The sequence below is a fragment of the Cuculus canorus genome, chromosome 10 (genome assembly GCF_017976375.1).
Source record: "Cuculus canorus isolate bCucCan1 chromosome 10, bCucCan1.pri, whole genome shotgun sequence".
Classification (NCBI taxonomy): Eukaryota; Metazoa; Chordata; class Aves; order Cuculiformes; family Cuculidae; genus Cuculus; species Cuculus canorus.
In genome coordinates this window covers 2,298,484-2,322,552 of record NC_071410.1, presented here as the reverse complement: position 1 = coordinate 2,322,552, position 24,069 = coordinate 2,298,484, and the positions used below count along the sequence as shown (strand labels likewise).

General features: G+C 41.4%; 1 long non-coding RNA gene across 9 annotated transcripts in view; it reads left to right on the top strand.

Annotated features, from left to right (window-relative positions):
* The window catches only part of LOC128853213 (uncharacterized), an 88,971-nt gene that overhangs the window by 57,476 nt on the left and 7,426 nt on the right, over positions 1-24,069 (top strand). For 6 of the 9 annotated variants that reach the window (XR_008451534.1, XR_008451533.1, XR_008451538.1 and 3 more), the window contains exons 5-6: positions 18,121-18,327; positions 23,033-23,096. This is a non-coding gene — a long non-coding RNA (uncharacterized LOC128853213). Of the gene's footprint in view, positions 1-18,120; positions 18,386-23,032; positions 23,097-24,069 lie in introns of all 9 variants that reach the window. The other 3 variants (XR_008451536.1, XR_008451532.1, XR_008451531.1) reach the window with 2 other exon arrangements.

Sequence of the window (24,069 nt, the reverse complement as noted above, 5' to 3'; positions counted from 1 at the left end):
AGTTATTTTTCTTTCCTGCACTTCTCCCACTCTGTTGATTAGAGGTTTGTTGTTTTGGTAATGCGCCTCTCTGCTTCAGGCAGTGATTACAGACATCTCTCTAACCTGTAATTTTAGGGGAAGGTTATTGGGAAGGTGATATGGCAACAATTGTAATCGTTTCTGTAGCTTCGGAATGTCCTTAGGTTTTGCTGGTCAGGTGTCAGGTCCTGGGTTTAGAGGGGAAGTGATGGTGGTGTCCAGGATTAAAGACATTTTCCTGTGTAATTTATTCCCAAATCACACCAGTTCGTAAGGTTAGAAGAAACATTGTGAAAGATGGTAAACTGCTATTTAATTCTTAATAAAATGTCAATCAAACACTGCCTATTTTATCCCAGGCAGGAGGTGACCTTGGTAGGCTCAAGGATGGAGCCCCTTGGATCTCCAGAGGGTGATGCTCAGCTGGTGGAGCTCCTGGCATGTTTTTAGAGCCTCAGGAGCCTCTGCAAGCTGGAGCATCTTTGGTTTCTAATGGCAGGATAACAATCATTCTTTTGTCCAGCCTTCTCATTGAAAATATATCAATCGAACAATTTCTATTGGAGATTTTGTTATTCTTCCAGCACAGAGAAGGGTTGTTTATGAGCCTTAAATGGGAATAACCCTTAACTTTAGTAACTTCATTACTAATCATTTGAATGGAGCAGCACGAGCATCCATGCACCTCAAACACAAACCCTGAATACTGCAGTTGTTTGCGCATTGTTGGTAGATGCCTTGCCATGGGATCCGTGTTCCCATGCCACGGGGATGCTCCCCGTCAGAGGTTAGAGTGTCCCAGTGGATTCTTATGAGCAATTTGCACTGGAATTTTGTCAGAAAATGACTAGTGTTTTGCCACTTTAAAACCATGGAAACATCACAATGTTCTTTCAGAAATGACTCCGTGCATTAATTGAAAATTACCTATTAGCAAAACAAATATTCAGCTGTCACTTGAACGAAACTACATGATATGCTTAATGATTATTTCTTGAGAAAACACATTTGTGTTTGTTTGATCGGTCTAGTGTTAACAGTGGTAGGAAAAAGAGGAAAGCATTTGGTGTTGGAGTGGAAATTTGAAACTGGCAAAAAGAAAATGGAGAGGAAAAACATCAGCCAATAACCGCCAATAAGGTGAAAAGCCCAAAGAAATAGCAGATCCCTAACAACTATGTCGGAAATCTTCTCCCCGAGGCAGCCCTAGTTAGGTAATGAGAGTAAAATAAGGTGGCACAAGCAGAGAAATCTGGCAGCGGAGCTTTTCACAGTAATATTAATTCAACCTCATTCCAGGTCTGTAAAATGGAGATGAAAGAATTCGCTTCATATGGGGTGGGTTAACGTTCGCAAACTGCAGAGAGACTCTCAAATGAGTGCAAAATATGATCTGTAGTTCTGCAAATGGTAATAAAAATAGATGCCGCTAATTAGGGAACGTGCATTCCTCACGGCTGTGGTGTTAGTCTGGGACAACAGCACCCGGCTTCCCTGCCCAGACCTTCTCTGAGCCATCAGGAGCCCAACGGAGCCCTCGTGGATGGCTGTGGTGCACCCAGAGGTGGATTTTCCTCAGGCATCGTGCTGAAGCCGTGCATTTTTCCCATGAGTTCTCTGTTGCAAGAGGCAGATACAAACAGGTAATAAAGCCCTTACACTCTTTGCTGTGCTGCTGCCGCTGTTTACACGCGCGGGGACACGGGGCAGGCAAGTACACCTGCATTTTGAATACATCTCAGGTGTCCTTCTGCTGATGCTGCTAAATTATTTACCACTCAGCATGTGTGTGCCTGTGTGAGACATTCAAAGGAGGGAATCTGAGGTGAAACCCCATCAGTTTACCCGGAGCTGACACTGGAATATTCATTATCGCATTAAATCTAACCGCAGCAAAAACGAAGGCTTCCGTTGATTATGTGCTCGCATAAAAGACTTCTTTGGTGGCGAGCCTGTGCGCCAGAGATCTGAACAGAAAATCTAGTAAGAGGAAACCATTCTCTTTATGGCAAATTTTTGCTTTTTGGAAGTTATGAGACTTGGCAGGTTTAAATTATGTTTTAAACCTGTGGTGGATTATGTGATGTTTCTAACTGGCCACGAGCAATCGCTGAGCACACGTCACGCTTGCCCGGTCACAGGCATGAGTTAGGATTTCCCATACAAAGCAAATATAAATATGGATTTGCGCTCCAGAGAACGGTACATATTTATCTCGGTATAGTGGTACTTTTGCAGGGTTGATGGGGGTGTCTCATCTCCTGGAGCGCTGGGGCAAACAGCCCTGTCGGCACACACCCGCCTTCCCTTCTTCCCCTCCATCCTGACTTCATGCTGGAGCAGAGTGGTGATCCAGCACAGTTTGGAGAGATGTGTGAGGAACCCTTTGGATTTATGATTGTGGAAAATGTCAGTGAAATGTATGGGAATGGCACAAAAAAAGTGACACAAGGTATTTCCCCTCTCTCTCTCCATCCATCCCCTGCTCCCTCCCTGTCTTCCCCCTTTACCAGGCATCCTGCTAAATTTAAAGACCGAATTAAGTCTTCCTCTCTGGAGGGGAAGAGAAAAACAATAGAAATGATGAGATGAAGCACTCTGAAAGGCCACCTCTTGAGCAGGTTGTCCTACCAGGAAATGAGAGGGCTGCTTGTTCTGTACGTCTGTAAATGAGCTTTAAAGAAAAAGCCCGGGTTTGATGGAGGTGAGCACGTACAGAAACAGGAGAATAAAACCTGTTTGTGTTCATGTTAAGAAGGAGGATTCATTCACAGTTAGTAATTTATTGAAATGTACAACCGATTGCATTAGAACAAACTGTTTAAAAACAAACAAATTCAAGGTCCTCCATCCTATTATACTTACAGCAGACCTTCTAATGACATGAAAGAAACAACCTGATCAGAAGCCAGGCTTGCCTAGTCGTAAATGGCGATTGATAAGGCTTGATTTGGAGTGTGGTTGCAACGAAACCATCATCTTCCAGAAAACCATGAGCTTTTCTCCTCAGAACGCTAAGGATACTTTATGGCACGTTCTCCTCTTTGTGTCTCCTGTTCTCGTCTTCAGTTGTAAAGGTACTTTTGCTTTCACTGATGCTTGCAGAAAGCATAGGCAGGAACAAAATGGTCTGTAACTGAGAGGGAAAAAATATCTATGTTTAATCAACATTTAAAGGGGGAATTACATGTGCCACAAATCCCCTTTTATATTGCACTTAAAATCTCCTTACTTGCCCTTTAGTTTTCATGGTTTTCCTTATCTTCAGTGTCACTTAATCATATTTCAACAGGATTTGCTTCCTCACTGCCCATCTGCTCTTCCTTTCTAGTGCCATATTAATGCCAGAGCACCATCCCCACAGTTTTCTTCTACCATGCTTTGATGTCAGACACCTGGGGATTTGGACTTTTTTCATTCAGGTTCAAACAGAAAAGAAAAATACCTGGTTCGTGGGAGTGTCAGATACTGTTTTCAAATGTAAATGGCTAGAGCTAAAGCAGAGGAAGAATGGGAGGCAAACACAACTCTTGTTTGACTCCTATTTGCGTTGAGTGTTCGTCTTGGGGGAGCAGCATCACTAGGACCTGATGGCCAAGGCAAAGGTCCTCCTGGCCCTGGGAGAGGATGCAGGCAGTGTGCTGTGCATGGACCTGTGCTAGCAGGAGGGTCATCCTCTGAGGATATTAAAAATACCAATTAATGATGGAAGAGGGCAAAGGCTGTGGTCTCCTCTGGCCATCCGCTTCGACCAGTTAGATATATGTTTGCTGAATTTTGAGACATAATTTTGAGAGCCTTCATGTGTTTTATTAATCTTAAAAATACTGAATTAGTAATCTTTGTATACATATCTGCCTTATTTTCAGAGGTAAGGAAGTCTTTATATTATGATGTCTTACTAGCTTAGTATCTTAAGGGCGTGGATAGGTCTCCTTGTAAAGGGAGAAATTAGCTCACTTTTCTTGTGGTGTAGACAGCAACTCTCCCAAACCAGTTCGGTGCTGCCCTCTGCACTTATACACTTCAAAAAAAAAATATATAAATCCATTCTAATTCATTGTGTAACTGTGAGTTAGTCCCTGCTTCACTGATCGGAAGAGGTCTGTGAGTGTAGCTGAGGTACTATTGTCTCTCTCACACCACTGTCTTTACTGGGCATTAAGGTCTCATGACAATATGTAAGAAAATTTGTTTTATTAAAGATATTCAGTGTCTGCAGTGGACAATAATCAGTTCAAGGCCACTGTTCTTGGATTACTTTTTAATCCAACATAAAGATTTCTTTATGAAGAAGTGCCACCAAGCAGAATTAATCCAAATTCTGAGGAGCTGGTGGCAGCAAAATTCAAATTTGCCATTTCCAAATAATATTTGCATCAGATCTCACAATGCAAAATCCAGAAGATCCTCTGTGTCACAGTGGGGAGGGCCACAAGCTCAGAAAATGCTCCTTCATGCTCTCTGTTGTAGCGGCAAAATACATCAGAAACTGGATCTGCTAAAGCAACGGTGAAGGCTCACTCACCAGCAGGACTCTGGACTTCTTCAGTCTGGTGTTGTGTGAGTTGGCTTTGGTGGAAGTGAAGCAGAAGGAGATGGGTCCTACCAGAGCACAGGCAAGGGAGGAGCAAGTGGGGGTTAGGATAGAGGGACGCCTGGGACCAACTCTTAACGGACAAGTTTAGAAAGAAATGGTTGCTTGGAGGAAGATTAAAGAGGTCCTCTTCAAGATAGAGGTGTGAAATCAAGAGGGAAGACATGATGGAAGGCAGGTGGAAGAAGCCTCAGCAGAGGCTGTTGCTGAGGCTGAGAGCTTGAACAGTGAGAGGAAAGGGTTTGTTCAACTTTGATTTGGTTAATGAATATGTGATGAAGAAAGAAACGCACACTTTCTGATTGCGGTTGAAGAGCCTTTAAGAGGAAGAGCAGGGAAGATGTCTGAAGCAAATGAGAAGACACCACAAAGCTGGTTATGGAGATGAAGGAGTTAGAAAAGGAGCGATGGCTTTAGCAGAGGAAGTAGGATTTAGCAAGAAAATGGCATATGAAGAATAGTATAAGCTGTATTGAGAGCATTATTATTATTATTATTATTATTAACTAAGGGCTGGCTTGTTTTGAATGTAATAAACAGCTTCTGTCAGAAAAATAGAAAAGTTTTAAATGCTGCCTTTTATCTCTATTTTGTTTTCTAAAGCAAAGGCAGTTAGTTCTGCTAATGTCTTGTGAGCAAACATAGTGAGAACATTCAGTGTGATAGAGATGATTAAGGTGATTAACCATTGAAATCTGGTTCCACACTGAGCACATAAGGAGGAAGAAATAGGTGGCAGTTAATGCATTCCTGTAATAGAAACACTATCAATAGGTAGTAATAATGTTTCTCTATTATTTATGGTTAATTTCAGAAGAGAAAGAGCTCATTTTTGGCCCAAAGCAGTACACACAAGCATTGAAGGAGGGGAAAAACCTCTTAACTGAGTAGAAATTTCAGTCGTGAGCTGTAAAAAGAAGTTGAGATGGATATTGAGAAAAATTCAGAAAGATAAAAATGATTTTGGTTTGGTAGTTCTTCACCGGTTCTGCAGTTTGGCAGCTGTCAACATCTCAAAATATCATCTCACCTAAACTGTTGAAAGAAAGAAACCCTTTGATTTTCCCCTTGAGACTCCCAAGCTGAAAATGGACCCTTTGTAGTCTCAGCCTCATTTCAGACAGGTTTTTTTTTTAAAAAAAAACATTCTTGCTGGCAGAAACAACTAGTTCATAAATAGAGACTCTGTTAATTAAATAAGTTTTATCATTTTAACTTGCCTTTTAAAATGAAAAAGAAAGTAAATCTCTAACATTTTCTTCTTTATTACAAGTCTTAAGGGACCAAGCATCACATTTCTTGCATCATTAATAATGCAAATTAGTTTTTGTTTGGGTCTCACATAAGTTTATAGTTAGAAGTAAATATTTAATGCACAGATCCGGGAAATCAGCTCATATCGAGCAGAATTTTTACTTTATAGTTATTGAAAATTAATGTAAGAAAGATGGGAGGCACTGTGGTTTCTGTTTATTTAACCTTTCTTGCTCTTGCTTTTCTTTCAGTAGCACTCTTTGTAACTTGTCATTAAACACTGATATATTCCTACAGTATCTGTTTTTACGATCTTTACAGTAGCCACAGCGTTCAGCATTTAATACCATTTTAAAGTAAAGGTTAAACACATATAGCATACCTGAGGCTATAAGGATTATATTTTTGGTCCTGATTATTGGTGGGAAAACTAGGTGATTATTTACAATAATATCTAAAAAATTGTTGACTTTGCGGCTGTTTTTCTTAGTTTGCTTAATGAGGCAGTAGTCAGATAGCCAAATAAGATTAAACCTCACTCGGGGCCTCAATATCGAGCGTGGTAATGCATCGTAAGGGTAAAACACTTGGACTTGTTTACTTGTTAGGACAGGATAGTCTCCAGTTAATAGCCCGTAGTAGGCTTTTCTGCCCTGTGTTTTTACACATTATTGCTGAAAACATTGTACTTCTTTCTGTATGAAACGTCTGTAAGAATGATGCTATTGCAGACAAATTACAGATGTTTCACCACGCCATCTGTGCTTTCTGTAGCGACTCTTTTTGCGTGCGTGGCGGATAACAAAATATAATAAGTATCCTGTTATGTTGTGGATGAAATCTGATAGGGAAAAAGACACCAGAGAGAATTCTTCAGTGATAAAAAAATTAAATAGACCCATTTATCAATATGGCAGAGATTTGACCTGAAAGTTAAAGTGTTTGAAAGTTAAGTGGGGTTGTGTAAAGAAAGTTGAGGCTGCGCTATGGGCTGCGCTGAGATAGCCTGTAGGTTTCGTAAGTTATTAAATCAAAATAAAAGGTATTGACAAAACAATAAATTGCCTGTATCGCCCCATCTAATAGCTTCTGGGAGTGCTAAATACATTCTCCACACTAAAGATGTGCGAAGCCTTTTCCTTTCTAATACTTTTGTTCTCGTACTTGAAAACATTCACACTGTGGCTGGTTTTATAACAGACTTGGCACAAAAATGCGTCTGTGAATGCTTGGCAGGAGAAGTTGCTCGGAGCAGCGCCGTGGGGAGCGGGAGTGGTGGCATTGCTCTGCTGTCAACAGTCCTGTTGAACTTTGCAGGTGGGGTCTGAATCACTCTCTTGGGGATTAATAATAATAATAAAGGCATTAATACCTTTACTGGGAGAAGGGAGAGCGCACTACGGCGCTCTTTGCTCTCCTCAGGAGTCCTCAGCATTATTTCCACGCTGGAAATCTACGGGATTCAGAGGGGCAGTAGTGTCTGGCGGCAGCTGCTCTTCAGGGTGTGCTTCCCTCGAACAGGGATGCTCTGGGGAGCGAGGAGCCATGCGGCAGTTAATGCCACCGCATAACGATGCACTTTTCCTCAGGGAAGGCCTGAGTTTGCTCCTGGGAGGGAAGGCAAACTGCTGCAGGAGCCACCAGCGACGGGGGGATTGGTGTGGGGGCAGCTCTTCACTCTTAGATTCATTAGCTGGGACCTGCTTTCTCCCCCAGCTCCTCATACCCCCCACCTACAGCTTCCCCACCGCGGAGAGAATGAAGCTGGCTCTCTTTGGCTTGAAAACTACACAGATTTGAGACCATTTCCCCTCCTGCAGATTTTTCCATGGAGAGGAGCATAGAGGACATTACTATTTATAGCGCACAGTACGTGTACCCAGCGTGACATCCACTGGCTTTTCAGGCAAACATCCTACCAGTTTGGAGAGGGGGAGAATTTCCATCTTGGAGTCCCCGAGATGCACTGTCCCCTCTCCCAGAGAGGTGGGAAATCACGCAGGGGTAGCACCCATCTCCCCTCATCTATAGGTTTATTTCACTTATTTTTAGATGAAGAAACTTGCCTCCCTCTATGGAGCTGATAATGAGATTCAAAGTTAAAGCAATTTTTCAGTGCAAATAACATGAGTTTTAAGGGGAAGGAGAGGGACCCAAAGCTATGAGGGTACAAGAGGGTCACTGAGCCTCCGCAGAGTCTGGTTTGGGAATGGACCATTTGCGTGTGTGTGTGTAAGTGTAGCTGGAAAAGTGTGTTGGTTTAACTAGGGATTTTTTGGATTTTTCAAGGGGATGAGCGCCAGCAGTGGACTCAGGTTTCCCCACTGCCTGCTCCCTGCCTGACCGCAGCATCGTGATGGCATCTCTTTGTGTTCGTGTATGGGTTTGGGAAATCAGAACATCTTCATCTAAGCTTGAATCTCAATATGGAAAAGATAGCTGACAATGGCAATAAAAATAACAGTAAGCAGTTGGAAAGGCCCAGCTCAAATTGTGCTCTTTCAACAGCTTTGCAATCTGTATAAATATGAGCGGAAAGACAAACAACTCTGATTTCTCTTTAAGAATGTGAGTAACCATTGTCGTGGATTTAAATTAGGATGTTTTACTTGTACTGTATGTAAATTCCTTCTTGGCAAATAACCCATGTCCACTAATGTATGTGTATTTTGGGTCTGTATAGTTTTGGTCTCTGCGAAATACAATGAAATTTGATAGAACACAGAAATACTTGCATGGAATGTCAAATTTTTTGTGTGTGCTTCTCACATATCCATAAAAGAGCTTACACATTTCTAATTACTCATTCAAAAAGAGACTTTACAGCACTTCTAAAAGAGAGCCAATTTTTTCCCTACTGTGTTCTGTTTTTACAGCTTGTGGAAAGCTTATTTAACGAAAGTTTAAGTAATCAGCGAAAGTCATTTCTGAGAGAAGACTGACAGATACGAAGCCTCTTTTCACACTTCATAAGAGGTGGAGATAGTAGCCATAAAATTTACAGCTGAATAGTACTCTGTTTAGCTTAAGTTATAGATTTTTTTAGTGTTTCGGGCGGGTTTTAGGAAGGTTAACTACTTAAAACGATTCCATAGGCTTTGTGTAGCTCAGCTATAAGTGTGCAATACTAATAACAACCTACCCCTCCAAAGCCAGCAACCTGCACACTCCCACGGGGCTGATGTTGCTTTAAAAATATGTGTTTGGAGCTGACTTAGCCTCGTGATGTATTAATAAAACACTAGCAATATGTTCCCTTTACAGAGGTTCACCTCTGGCTATGAAAGTATGAATTCCCAGGCCATGGAAACGGATGGAGGGGGTACATCAGTAAGAATGGAGCAAGCAGGGAGATTGCCACCACCAGGATCTCTGTCCCAGCTCCTGCAGTGCACAGACACTCAAGTTTTACTGTATAAGAGACCTAAGCGATTTTTTCTGCAGGTTAAAAAGAGCTAAATAAAAGAGGAAGAGCCTGACTGTATTATGAGACTGAGAAATGAGAACTCTCCATTCCAGCTCATACGAACGAGCAGGTTTTTAGAGACAGTAACAGGCGTTTGAGTGTGAATCTTTCTAAGTATTAGGAGATGCCCAGATGTTGTGGCAATGGGTGGCACGTGCAGTATTTATGACAACATATAAATAAGCAAACAAAAGCAATTTAAATGTTATGCTCTCTGTACCGTGCCGTCAGCCGGTTTTTGTTTGCAGTGTTTTAGATATAACTGCTTGCCCAGGAACAAACAGGAGGGAGGCTTTCATAGTTCTTTAAGATAACATAAACTGTGTGAGCTGGAATCTGGTCCCCCTGCAGTTACTTTGAGGTTTGCCATCAGTTTCAAAAGAACAAGAACCAAATCAGGGAGGCATCCTTCCTCCTCGTTGTGGCAGTCCAGGTATAACATTAAGGCAATGAAGAGGCTCAATGTACGACTCGCATCAGTATGTGGTTTAAATAAGTGTAGTGTAACATGGTTTTAATTCCCTTTTATGTACCCTAATACAACCAGCCCCGTAAAGCTCCTCTTGGACCAGAGTAAAGCAGTGTCTTTGTAGCATTTATTGGTGGTTCATAAATCACAGTGGCACTTTGTTACTGGCCGCAAGCTGGTTTTGATGCTAAAGGTTTCTGCCATTAAGACGTACAGTATCATCTTAGGCGTAGTTTTAGTCCTCGAGAAATTATGCTGAGGTGCTCTTGTGCGTCTGGCACTTGTGAAAGATGTGTGCACAGTGTGTCATTTGAAAGCTGACACACACAATGCCATTAGCTGCTTGTATTAACAAGCTCTTTAACCAAATCCACAGAAAATTCTCCTGTGTATTTATGCAATGCAGGAAAAGTACTTATTATACCAGTTTGCACATTCCCAATGTTTATCTCTGTTACTTATTTCATATCAATTTCAGGTTTTCTGGGTGTCGAACACTTAGATTTCAGGTATGAATCTCAGCAGAGAATTACAGGAGAAATTCCAGGAGAAATTCCATGATTTGTCAGCCACTACAGGTTTGCATCTTTGGTTGTTAATACCAACAATTCCTAAATCCTATTCAGTTGACTCTGAAAACTGTATTCGGGAGGCGTTCGGTGATCCTGCATTCAAATGGTTAATTTGCACTATGTTCTGTTAAAGAAAAGGAAAACTGTCACCCTGTCATTTTAGAGTCTGACACTAAGCTTGTCAAAAGAGACAGCTGTTAAACTGAATTACTGTTGACATGCAGAGAAACGGCCCTTGCCAGATGTAAAGGACATCTGCGGCAATGAAGTGGTACAGGGTGGCTTTTAAAATGTGGTCATACTGGTATTTGAATAGAGCGTCTATGGCATTAAAACGTGGCCTTGACTCAGACAGTTTAAGGCAGCGAACCAGAGCCAATGAGACGCACAAAGAAGTGCTGATCTGTTGCCGTATCCATAACTTATGCATGAATATGAAAACAGCGCAGTGTCAAAGCTATTAAGCTCTTATCTTGTATCCAGGAGGATGTGGGTTTAAAACACAGTAGGAAATATTTTGTATTTCTGGGTCCTTGAATGTGCGGGTAGGTGAGGTGTAAATTCATAAGGTGGATTATGCAGGGAATGAATAGAAATAAGTCTTCTTGTCTTCAGCGAACAACTGCTCAGACAAGAATTGCAAAGGGCATTAAGCTTAGAAAGTGAGGGCTGGATGTGCCTTGCCGGCGTTTCCGATACGGCTGCCGGCACGCAGAGCGCATGGGCGGCTGCTGGAAGGTTGTCCTTCAGAGAGGGGAGCAAAGAAAAATGGATATAGCTGCAAGGAGAGGCCTGTAACATTCTATCCATGTATCTTAACGTGATTTACATCAGAAAGTCTGAATACTGAATTAATTTTGTAAAATAATGTAGGTATCCTGAATATTTTATAATTTAGTGGTTGAACAAGCAGTAGGGAATTCTGCACGTTACATAAGTGTGTGAGTCTTTGATTTGCATGTTTTTAGGGTAGAAATAAAGATGTTTTGGAAAATATGTATCAGTTAAGCAATTTTGCTGAATGTATGAAAAATGAAACATTACGAGACGAAGCCTGTATTCATTATGGAATGAAATGGATGTTTGAAGCTAAAAAAAAAATATTCAGGCCAAACATCATTTTGAATATGTTAGCAGATCATATCTTGATGATTTATTTGTATGTTTTGTGGTGGCAGAAACCAAAGAGTTTGCCATCTGTGGGGAAGAAGGCAAACGGTATTTTTAAACCACAAAGGCTAAGCTGCTCCTTTCCACTGGAAAGCGACAACAGCAACAACAACAATTTGCTCTAGGCAGAAAAGAGCTGGAATAGGAGGGTGTGAAAGGTGGGTTTTTTTCTTTGTTAGACGCGAGTTTGCTTCCCAAGCACCTGGGTTTCTCTGTGCAGAAAGGCTGATGTCAGTTGAGGTAGACTCACCCCCCTCCGCTTCCTCCAAGGGTGGTGGAAAGATCAGGGCTGGTTGAAGGCCTAAGATGGTTTGAACTGGTGCCCTGCCTTGCTCTGAGAACATCCCTGAGAATATCAGAGGACATTTAGCATCCTGTGCTGCCCACGCAGTGCTGCTTCTGTTGCCCACCACCACAGTGCCAAGAGGTGGGTGATCCGTGCCCGTGGTCCAGATGGACGGCTTCCAGATCATTCATGGGATGTGTGGCAATGTATGATTTATGGAAGTGACTCTGGAGCATGGAGGGCCGCTGGGTAGTGCTGCTGCCAAATCTGACCAAAGGGCCACCTTCACGCGTAACCAGCCGTGCTCCCACCAGTCCATATGGCCGCGGTTGGCTTGGTCACAGCTGGAGAGAGGTTTACAACTGCAAGTATCTGTGTCTAACAACAGCCCATCCTGAAACGGCATTTATCAACAGCTGCCAGAGGTCTACCATGAGCAAGCAGAGAGGAGCTATTGCATTCGTGCAGTCTCCAGGAGTTGGGGATGTATGCTTTTTCCCAGGCTCTTCAGGGAGGCTCTTAAGAGGAGCAGTCAGGTTGACCATGCTCCCCTAGGGATGGAGCACATGGGTACATTTTGGGTTTTAGGATGGTGGGACAGTTGGTTCCTGAAGAATAATATTTTTGAGGAGACAATATAGCTGTTTGACAGCAATTCAAAGGCAAACTGATGCCAGGTAGCACTGGGTTAACCCTGTCCAGCCTGTACTGTAGGTCATGTGTGTGAGGAAAACCTTGTTGATGACATGGCCACATTGAGGGTGGCAACATCAGAGGGCTCATTTCTCAGCTAGTAGGGCTAGTAGGATCTTGGTGACAAATACAGGAAAGGAAATGTAAATAAATAGTATTTAAAAGTTTTGAATGGTGGTGGCCACCATCATCTCACGTGTGCATTCTGAAGACCACTGGAAGCCATGAGACACCATCCAGGAGCTTCCAGGTTGGTGGAGAAAGGGCAATACAGACCTATTAGGAAATTACAATGATTTTGTGCCTTTCGCTTGTCTGCTGTGTGTGCTGTTGCCTGTGCTGACCCAGCGTCATCAGTACTGAAGTGTCTGCAAAGGCAGCACTCTTTCAAAACCATCTCTGTGGCTGTGCTGGGCCAGGGCTCGGGGGGTCACCTTCACCCCGCCAATCTTATGTTAGTTATCTGGACAAAACATCAAACACCTCTTCAGAAGGGTGTTGCATGCTGCAATAAAAAAAAGCTGAGATCTCAGTTTCCACTCCTCACTGATTTGGTAGAGCTGCAGCTCCGTGTCACAGATTTTATCCAGCACAGACTCACCTATTAACCTGAGTTTAACTATACGGTAATTATTAACTTTTTCCAAACAAGCACAAAGCGGATCATTTAAATCAACAGGAACAAGTTTACTATTAGATGGCAGTTCTTCTGTGATAGCTCTTATAATACCGTCATTAGTTCATTAAAGCTTAACATGAAAAAAACTCTGTCTCCTAATCCAAGCTCTTTCATACAGCTTCCAATTGTGATTGACACCAAAATAAAATAACTAACCTATAAATTATAATGAATTATTTAAATGATGTCTAAATGCATTATTTGTAAGGCATTGCAAGGAGCATCAGTTTGCAATATACACTATTTTAAGAAAAAAAAAACATTTAACCAAGATAGTAATAAGGCAGAATGCAACTCTTTCTGTGAACGTTCTCACCGCATGCTTATAATGATTATACTAAACAAACAAGCCTGGGATAAAAAGCCCTACGTCAACGGCCATTTGAACTTCATCATGTAATCAGTCTGAGGTCAAAAATTAAAGTCTATGCAAGCTCCTCAGAAACGCACCCCAACTTTGTGAGCTGTCAAACAAGCAAATATCTGTTCTTGAATTCACCCCCAAATCCAAGTTTGTAAATCTGTTCCCACTCACCTGTTTGTTGATGATGGAAAGGCGTCTTTCTTTCTCATTTTATTCAAGCCAAGAAATGAACCTTCCTGAGTTGTGTGTGTTCTCTGGGTGATGCTCTCTGCCTGCTGTGCACTGACAGCGAGCAGGGCTGAGTTACTCCAGCTGAAGATCTACCCCCAAGCTTTCATTTCCCATTTCAGTATTGCAGACAGCACGGGAACTAGGTCATTGGCAAACTGAAAATAATACACAATAGCTTGTTATAATCCATCCATTTGTTTGGGAAACCAGGGATCTCCAGGGAGGGAAAGGACTCCATGCTGCTTTCTAAATACCATATTTCAAATCGGGGTTTCTAATTCAGCTTTTACACAGCCTGATAACTGTTCATTATTGTAAGAAGGACCTCACGTAAGTGGAAGTTACGCTCAGGGCTCAGTCTTTGCTCAGTAAGGCCATCTTACAGCGCAAGTGCTTGGTGAGTACCATTAATGTGCTTTAAATTCGACTGTGAGACCCCACAGTGGAAGATGTGGCTCTTGTCCCTAGAGGTTTTCAGCATAAAACGAGTTAATAGCACATTTTGGGCTAGATCTGAGTGCATATTATAAATGACTGATTTATTTCTTGAATTTAGCATTTCCCCCTGCTTAGACTGTGACTTCTATGAATATTTTCCTGTATAAAGGTATTATTTTTTTTCCTCTTTCTCTGTGGTATGACTGGATAAAATATATCTTTGCAAACCAAGGTGCTTTTTTACCTTTCCTTGCCTGGATGTTCATGGCATGTTTCTGGCAAGCATCTAAAAGGCAGTTTCTGAGGCTGTAGACAGCAAAAGGCATAGCTTACAGGGACAAAATGAGACTGATGGAAATAAATATCCTCACTGTGTTATGGGAACCCTTCTCAGTCTTAAAAACTATCAAAGGAGCTAAGATACTCGTATATTGTGTATCTTCATGTACAGTGAAAATACGAGGCAAAATTTGCTCTGGGTTCATAGAGCATAACACTGCAGGGAGCTTGGGATCTTCATAAACGCTGCCAAATATTTTTAGTGGTGCCAAAGCTTTTGCGATCCTAGCTAGTGAGCAACGTGACTACTCTCAAGGTAAGGTCATGGGGAATTATATTGTTTCTTTAAGTTTAGTTTTCCCCTGTGTGTAATTCTTGGAAGCCAGCTGCAAACTTAGTCTTTGCTGACTGTCTTGGGAAACCGTATTCCGCGTAAATATATTGGTATAGAGAATCATGGAATGGTTTGGGTTGGAAGGGACCTCAAAGCCCATCCAGTTCCACCCCTGCCATGGGCAGGGACACCTCCCACTGGATCAGGGGCTCCAAGCCCCATCCAACCTGGCCTGGAACCCCTCCAGGGATGGGGCAGCCACCACTGCTCTGGGCACCCTGGGCCAGGGCCTCCCCACCCTCAGAATGAAACACACACCAGATATCAGTTAAGCTAAAGAAGAAATAGAGAGGTACCTAGGAGGAAGGTGGCTCCTTTTCTATCCTTCTTTGCACCAAGCACTTTCTTTTTTTTCAATGTCTTTTTCATTAGAATTTAACGTTTTTGGAAGCTCTGTGAAAAGCTCCTACAATCACCAACATTTTCTCTTTTAACCATAAATGTAGGTGTTCTCCTCTTCCTGCTTTGTTTTCCTTTTAGAAATGCTGTTATTACACTGAACTCAGTGACCATGCACTAAGTAGTAATTTTGTCCAAATTAAATGGAAAAGCCATATTTTGCCTATGTTTTCTCATGTGATTGGCTATCATCTTGTTATAGGTAATATAATTTTCAACAGAGGAACAGAGTTTTGGTTATTTTTGTTTTCCTGTGGAGATTTTTAATATCTTATAAAAGCTGTAGGTACAGGTAAAGGTGAGGAAAGGAGTGCAGGTATTGATAGTGCTCACTGAGTGGCTGACTTACAGAGATGGGAATCCCCTGGGGCTGAGTAACCAATGCATTTTGCATTTTATTTATTAATCTGGCTACTTAGAACTTCTTACCGTTTCTCTTATATGAATTAATTTACCTTATAAAGCAGTCCTTGCAATAATCAATGAGACATTACACTGAAAACCTGCAGGAAAGAATAATTAAATGAAAAGTATGCAAGAAAAATATGCAACCTTTTTATTTCTAGTGACCCAGATATTTAGTTCTTTCTTTACCCTGACTTCTTGTAAGTTACAGGAGAGGTTTATACCTTGAGCCACAGGGAGTTCAGACGGCTTAGAGTGTGGAGATGTTTCCTAGACATACCAAATCCAGTTCATTTATCATCAATATCCACGGGAAATAATAATCTGTTTATACATCACATTTCTCTGAGCTCAGTGATGTTCTTGTTATGAATTCCTTCCAGCTGCTTCTCCCATTCCCACAGAAGAATTGCATGTGAAGGGTTGCCGCTTACCCATCAGTTACTCCAACAATTATTGACTGATAACCACTGGTAATTTCAACTCTCTGACAACCTTTGATAAGGATTTTGTGTAGTTATTATGCTCTAAAATGTTGCCTCATCCATAAAGGTCTTGAACTTCGGGTTGGGTAGCTGACACAGCCACCTTTTCTGGATCCTTGAATAGAAAGAGGTTAATAATATGGAACAGGGAGCTTTCACAGCGATAGAAATGCCGTGTAAAACTGAGGGGCGGTTCCAAAATCCTGCTTTTTACCCCATGGGAGTGATTGCATCGGTTACCTTTGCAGAATTGATGCCTGCCAGTCAGCTGCAGCTCAGCAGACAGCACTTGAGGGTTCTTTTATTCTGGCCAATGATTTTTGGTGAAAGCAAGCTAAGTAAAGCTGTAAATTAAAGCAATTAGAACAAGGTCAAGAGAAGAAAAACTATGGCTAAGGTAGATTCCTTGACATTCTTTGCTCTGCTGGTTTTGCAGTACACTGGCTTTCCGTTCTGGTTTGTTCCCCACTGTTCACCTCTATTAATTTCCTCATATCTATTGTAGATTTATGTTTTCTTTAAGATCCGTATGTACCTACATTCAGGCAGAGTTGCACCGCAGCAGAGCAGATGAGCTGCTCTCATTCCAGCTCAGTCAGTGATCTACTGCAAGCCTGGGAGGTTTCCAATCCTGAGAAGGGTCAAGCCACACACCCCAGCAATAATTACTTTACTTTTAAAGTAATCTGGGAAAAGAGGGAGAATAAGAAACAGAGGAATGAATTCTCTATTCAATTTTAAGACAGTGAGAATTTAAGTCAATTTAGCTCAACATGTTAATTAATACGTCCAAAGAGCTGTAACATCTAATAATACAGAGGATGAATTCTTTAAATTGTAGGTGACCAGCAGAAGTCTGGGTAAATATATGGCACTGCCTCTGCTTCTGGTTGTCAGCTAATGAATTGCACTAAAAATAGTGGCAATAAATTAAAGATTTTTGTAATACTTTGTTGTCAGCTGCAAGGAATTGTGATTGCCGTAGGGATGTTATAGAGTGCTTTAGGACAGAGAAGGCAGTACTGCAAAGGTACACCAGGCAGAAAAGATTTTGATCCCAAATGGATGAAACCTGAGGTATAAATGCATGTCTTAATCACTAACTATGGGGTTTTAGAGAGAAAATAAACTAAATGGTATTAGTACTGTGCTGAATCTATTTGCCCTGTGAATCAAAAGCTGGTATTTCCCTTGCTTCTGTGTAATTTTATTGAAGTAAAATTATAGAAAGCGTTTGCCTTAATGTTTTGGCCCAATCTTTTCAGTGCTTCAGGGGACTGATATAGGTTACATAGGTGGCTTTCAATCTAGTTTCTCCCTCCCCAGCCTTTGCAATTCAGTGGGACTGATGGATTATAGCACTTTGGAAATCAGGCCCTAAATTCCGAAGTCTACAAAACAGGTTGAATTGTGCATATTTCGCCCTCAACCTACGCTGTATTCCTTGAAGACAACAGCAAAAAAGAAAAATCATATAAAATTATCTCTTTATTTGTAGGCACTTTAATATAAGAGGCTTGCTTCCAGCTAAGAAAACATTTGTTACAGAACTAAAAATGTTTGATATGCTGTTGTATCAGATAAACTTCGTTAGTGCACAGTAGCAGAGTGCTGATAAATTAAGAACACACAGGATGTTCAGCAGTAAACTATCCCCAATGAGTGCTAAGCTCAGGGAGAAAATACAGTTCATGAATCTGCAGCAAAAGGCGTGGGACGGGAGGGGAGCCGTCCTCCACTCAATTTTGGGAACCCCAAACCACTGCTGAAGGACATTGGAGAGAAACAAAACCGAAGAAATTATATCTTGGGGCATAAATGTTAATTTCAAGGAATTTTCATGCTAAATATAATGTTGGGCAAGACTCCATCTGGAAATCCTCAACTCACTAGAGACTCCTGCTGTCGTTTGTCATAGGGGGAGTCAATCCGCTCCAGTGGAGGAATCAGCTTCTAACTGCTGCATGGTCCCAAAGCGTATTCTACAACCTACCGCTGAGCATTGCAGCTAGGAGAAGTGGCCACTGGAAGTATCAAGAAAGACAGAAAAAGGCCCAGGCAAGAAAAGCATGGCCAAAGCCACTGATAAACTGGTTTCATGTGATACGATGAAGAACACCAGCTTGTAAATAAGAACTGTGTGTAATGACGTGTAAGATGAAGGGTGATTCGTTCAGCCCCAGGTGATTTCAGAAGTAATTATGAAGTTGAATCTGGGAAAAGCCAGAGAGGGAACAGCAAAGCCACCAGAGAAAGACAGTAAAGGAATTTGATGGCAAACTCTAGAGAGAAAACACAGCGCCGAGAGGAGGGAGGACGCTCGGGCACCTGTTGTGACAGCTGTGACTAAGCATACAATGACCAGATCAGGGCGAATAATGAGAGAATCTGCTCATTTAAGAGTGTATATACAAACCCAGCAGGGACATAAAACTGTTTTGCTTTGTTTTACTGAAAATGTGTTATTGGAGTCAAGTCTCTGACTGGGTCCTAGAGTGGGTTCAAAACAGTTACTTATGTAACACAGGATATATTTGAGTCAGGGAGGAGTGGGGAGGGAGAAATGTGTCTATCTCAATTTCTAGTTAAGAAGCAAAATGAAATTATGTTTTTCTGAATAGATTTATTGATTTCTGGTTTTGCAGCACGGGGATATTAATCTCAAGGGCTGGATCCCCCTTGCAAAATTTGAACTGCAAAGTAATCAGTGAATCAAATTAAAGCCTGTCGACATCTCTCGCCTGCTGCTGCTTCACATCCTAACCTGAACTGCTTTATTCTAAAAAGTAAATTCCTTTAAAATAAGCTCAGTCATTGCAATCTCCAAAAGTTGGAGCCTGTCTTTGAATGGCTCCAGGCTGGTCCACAGTGGACGGGGCTTGCTGCTGACCAGAGCAGAGACGTAATCCCTGGAGTAGACCTTGATGTGCTGTCTTCTTGTAATGCTCTGCTTTAGAAGTAAGCAGGCATCTTCTGGATCCTCTTTAGGGGTAAAGAACCTGATTTTGAAGTGGCAAATGCATGGCTAAGGTGAAACTCCATTCTTATGCAAAAGACAATTTCATTTGCTGCTCACTTGCAGAGCAAAGCAGTACTCGGGACAACATCTAGGAAAACAAAAGGAAAAATGAAGCTCAACAGAGCAGTTCTCTGGGCACCAAGAAAGAGCACGGTCCAATGCCACTGCCCATACTGCAAACCTGATTCGCAAATAATAGCATTCTATGCAAGAACAACTGCTGCGACTTTAATTTAAAATGAGAACCAAATTGAGAAACTTTGAATACGAAGACAAGATTTGTGGAATGTAAATACCCAGTGGGTGCAGCCAACCAGCACAAAATACATTTAGAGAGAGCTGGAACTCAGTCCCTACTAGAGCGCTCTGTGCTCACAGATCATCATGTACCAGGAATAAATTATGGCAGGGTTTGTCAACGAATTTGGTGGAGGTATGAATTCTTTCTCTGTTAATCAGTGTAGGGGAGCATGAAGCACCTATAAACCATTCATCTCACTTTAGCTTCTTGTTTAAATCTAATTAGAGTTGTTCTGATTTGATTGGAAAAAATTGAGGTACCTTTGCATATGGAGGTGTCAGATGGAGAATCCTGGATAGCACTTACTGCTGAGAGATCCACAGGGCAAAGGGTCAAGTAGTTCAGACTGTGTTCCAAAATGAACAGCCATAAAAATTTCTTACAGGGTAAGAGCCCTCACTCACAAGTAAACAGAAAAGATGCTCGTGGTGCCAGCTCCTCACCAACAAAGTTTGTAATACTGTGAGCTAGTTCAGTTCTCTCTCATGCCTGCAGAAGTTTCCCCCTCTTTCATCACTTTCTCCACTCCTTTATTGTTATATATATGTACAAGGAGGGTTATTTAATATTATTTAATTTAATAAATTTAATTTATTCACCTTTTATCCTTATCCTAAGTTTTTCTACTGCTGTCACTGTTAGGAATGGCATTAACCACAGAAGGAACAGACTCTTTTTTTTTTAAATATGTCACAAAATTGTTTAACTTTGCTTCCCATAATTTCCACAGGGACTATAGATAAGGCTGTAACACCAACAGATAGTTATTTTATGTTTAATACTGTGCAGGTAGTACGTGACACAGAGGTGCAACTGCAAGCACAGAAAGCCCCGATGGGTCATTTGCATTGCATTTCATTTTATTGTCTGTGACATTTGCTTCTTGCTTTTTGTAAAAAAAATGTTTAAAGTGCTTTTTTAAAATGAAAAGTCATTGCAAAGCCTTATAGTCCTACATAGAAGAATTAAAAACTACCACTTCGCTAAAAACCATGCACTAAATGTGATATACTTTGATGCATGCTTATTATGGATAAATATTGTTTTTTAAGTAGTGCTAGAAATTTTAATTAATTTCAAATACCCCTTATTTTTGTCCACTTATGCAGATTTCAAATCTGTGCCTTCATTGATTTTGACACCGTGCAGTGATGTATCTGAGCTTTCAGACGCCTCGCTCTTAGAGTTGTGAAATGATGAAACAAACCATCCCAATCGTTTCAGCCTCGTCAATCCAGTTCTCAGAGGACAGATGCCCTGGTGCTGCAACAGCATCAATCCATGCAATACCTCTTGGCAAAAAAAAAAAGCCAGGGATCTTCCAGACACAAAAGTAGGACCGCCTTCTCTTCTCAAAGGAAATCCTGTTTATGGCCAGGCTGAAGCTCCTGGGCAAGGCTGCCAGGGGAAACGTTCACAGCCTCTGTGCGTGCTGCGCCTCATTTGTGCATGAGTAAGGGATATTTGGTATCTCAGACAATCAATCTGATCTGCTGCCAGAGCAAGCTGCCTCCGGACAGTGATGGATTAATGGGTGAAGGTCCAGGTTTGTGCATTGAGGTTTCTGGGATGAGCTGGGTTTGTCGTTAGAGTTCTGGATTGCATCATTAATTAATTAAGTGTAATCATTGATTATGGATTTAAATATTTTATTGGGTGCTTACCCAGGTGGAATGGATTAAATCTTTTAAGAAAATGGGAGGCTTTGGGCATGTACCTGTCCCATTGGTATATGGCGATGGCTCTGTACCCTTGCAGGCCACTGCTGGAGGTCCTGTACCGCTCTCCTGAGCAAAGCAGGGGTTGGGGATGAGGCTTCAGGCTGCTCTCCTGCCCACATGTCAGTCTGGGTTCAGCTGAGGACCTGGGGATGTGCAGGCTCAGCGGGGCAGAGCTCCAACACAGCCCAGCCTCACGCGGCAGCACCTGCCGTGGAGCACAGCATCATCCAAAAGGCTATGCAAGATGGGCATCAAAGCACGCAGAACTGACTGAATTCATCGTAAGGACAACTGTTTATGACTGAGAAAGGCGGTGAATTGTTTTGGTACAGATGAGGTTTTCTTTTGGCTAATGATCTATTTTTAATGTCACACATGGTATCACGAGAAGTTGCAGCATTTGGACATTTTTAATGAATTCATATTGCTTGCATATTAGTAGGAATATTTCCACTGCAGCAAACCCCATAAACAGTTTCCACACTGGGGTATGTTATACTGCCACCAGAATTGGTTCTTCTGATGGTTCATTTCTTTTATGCTGAGAATTCAGGACCAATTCAGCTTGGTTTTATGCATCATTAGAGATTTACAATTACTTTGCTATAGTTTCTTTCTGGAAGCCTGTCTCTCACGGTTAATGCTGTGGGAGTCCTGTTGTGTAGAGGCTGGTATCAGCCACCTTATAGCAATAAAGTGTTTGAGAAGGATTTAGAATTATGAGTGCCTAAATTCTCTGTGTGGCGACTGTAATACTGTTATCCCTTGCTGAGCTTGGGTTGAAACATTTTTTCTTCTCCTCAAATTAGAAGAAAATGCTGTTTCTTTGAGAGGTTTTTGAATCATTTACGTGTAATTTTTTGTTGCACTGCTGCAGTCAGAAATGAGGAATTGTGAGAAATTCCATTTGGATTTCATGATGCTTAAAATACATTTAGATTGTATTAGTATATAATGAAAAGAAGGCCTCTTCATTTTTTATGTCACTTTTTAAAAGTGTAATCATTATTTGGGACTTCCATTTGATTTTTAGATTTTATATGTGTTGCTAAAGTCAATAAATTTCACAAGCTTTGCCTTTGGACAATAAGCAGTGGATCTGTGTGTGTTACAATCCACATAATTAATGCTTTAGATAAATACACTATTGCACTGAAACAAACATGATATGCAGAGAATAATATGGGCCTGATCTAAAGGCTATTAAAATCAATGAAAAGATTTCAAATTAACTTTTATAGCCTTTAGATCAGGCTCTAAATGGGCAAATTACAGTCATGGAGTTTCCCATTTACATACCTGTGCGCTGCGTTTAATGTATTTTATGCAACTGAAATTACTTGCTACTCTTTTTTCATGCTTTTTTAGGATAAGAATTTGCCAAGGGCATCAACAGCAGTTTTCCCAGGCTTCAGCACTAGGATTATATAGTCAATCCACAAATGAGTCAAATCTTTGAAAAAAAAAAAAGGACATGGTTATCAGAGAGGCTTTACGACAGCAAGGACAGGAGTGCTATCTGCCTTATACCATCAGAGATTCTTATTTTGTCTCATTAACATACTCAGGACATCATCACCGGCCATCAGTCCCAAGGGAATTGCCTAAAACTTTGAAGGGAGCGTGCGCAGAACTTCATCTTGCATTATTTTAAACAGATCAAATCAGATTTGTCTTGTGTGCGGCTGGAAGAAAGAGTAGGGCACGATAGCATTAGGGGAGAGATTCAAAGGTTGCAGGGAATTTTCAAATCCATTGTTACAACCTGGTAATCTTTCTTCTTTTACAGGGTTCTTGAATCCCACCGAGGATGCACAGAGCTGATCTCTATGTCTGTGATATCTTCTGCCACTGTAAGTGTGAAAAGAGATGCTTCTACCTGCGCTTTCTCGGTGCCCTGTAATGAAAAACGCTTTGGGAGCAACACTGGAGATAAAGCATCATGATATCTGATTAAACCTCTTAGGAAAGTGTCACTAATCACCTTCTCTGCTCTTGACGAAATATATTTATGCATTATAAATATACTTGCTATGTGTGTGTGCTCCATAAATCACATTCAGCACTTGTATGTGATGTATAAGCATATTCTATAGAATACACACAAATACAGATGCCAAACTCCCACAGAGTTCATCACTGGGAAATGTTTGAAGGAACTGGTCCTTAATATTTAATGAGAAAGATGCTATTTCCTTCCTCAGCTTTTATCTCTGCTTTGGCATAGTCATTAATTTTGTTGTTTCCTTGCAAGGTTACATAATTTATGACCTAATTTTAGACTTTTGTGTAACCGTGCTAAAATACTCATGGTGTATCCAGATTTCTCTGTACAGAGTATTTCAGCATTAGGCACGAGCTAGAACTTGACTGCTTGGCTATGAGCTTCTCCTCAGCGAGGAGGTAGAAGCATTAAAGGAAAACAGCCCAACAGTATTCATATAGCATCACAAGATTAGATTGTGGGGTTTTTTCCCTATAAAAATATGATTTAGCAGCATTTCCAAAGCCCGCTGTGTGCAGCAGCTGGCAGGAATCCCCAGGTCATACAGTAATCACCCAGCAACGTCTATTACTTAAAATATTTTCATGTAGCAGCTTCCAACTTGCAGACTGCTCTGGGACAGATTCACGCAGCTTCATCGCAGGGAAGGGTGTGCAGGGCTGGGGAAAGCAGGTAAAGAATGACACTTAGTGCTTTAAAGTGACTATCAACCCCGTCGCTCTCTGGATGAAAGCGTTCGCTCTGCAGCACCAGGCTGGCTGGGAGGATTTTCTGCAGCACAAGGTGTTGCCACATAACTCCTACATGAATTACACTAAAGC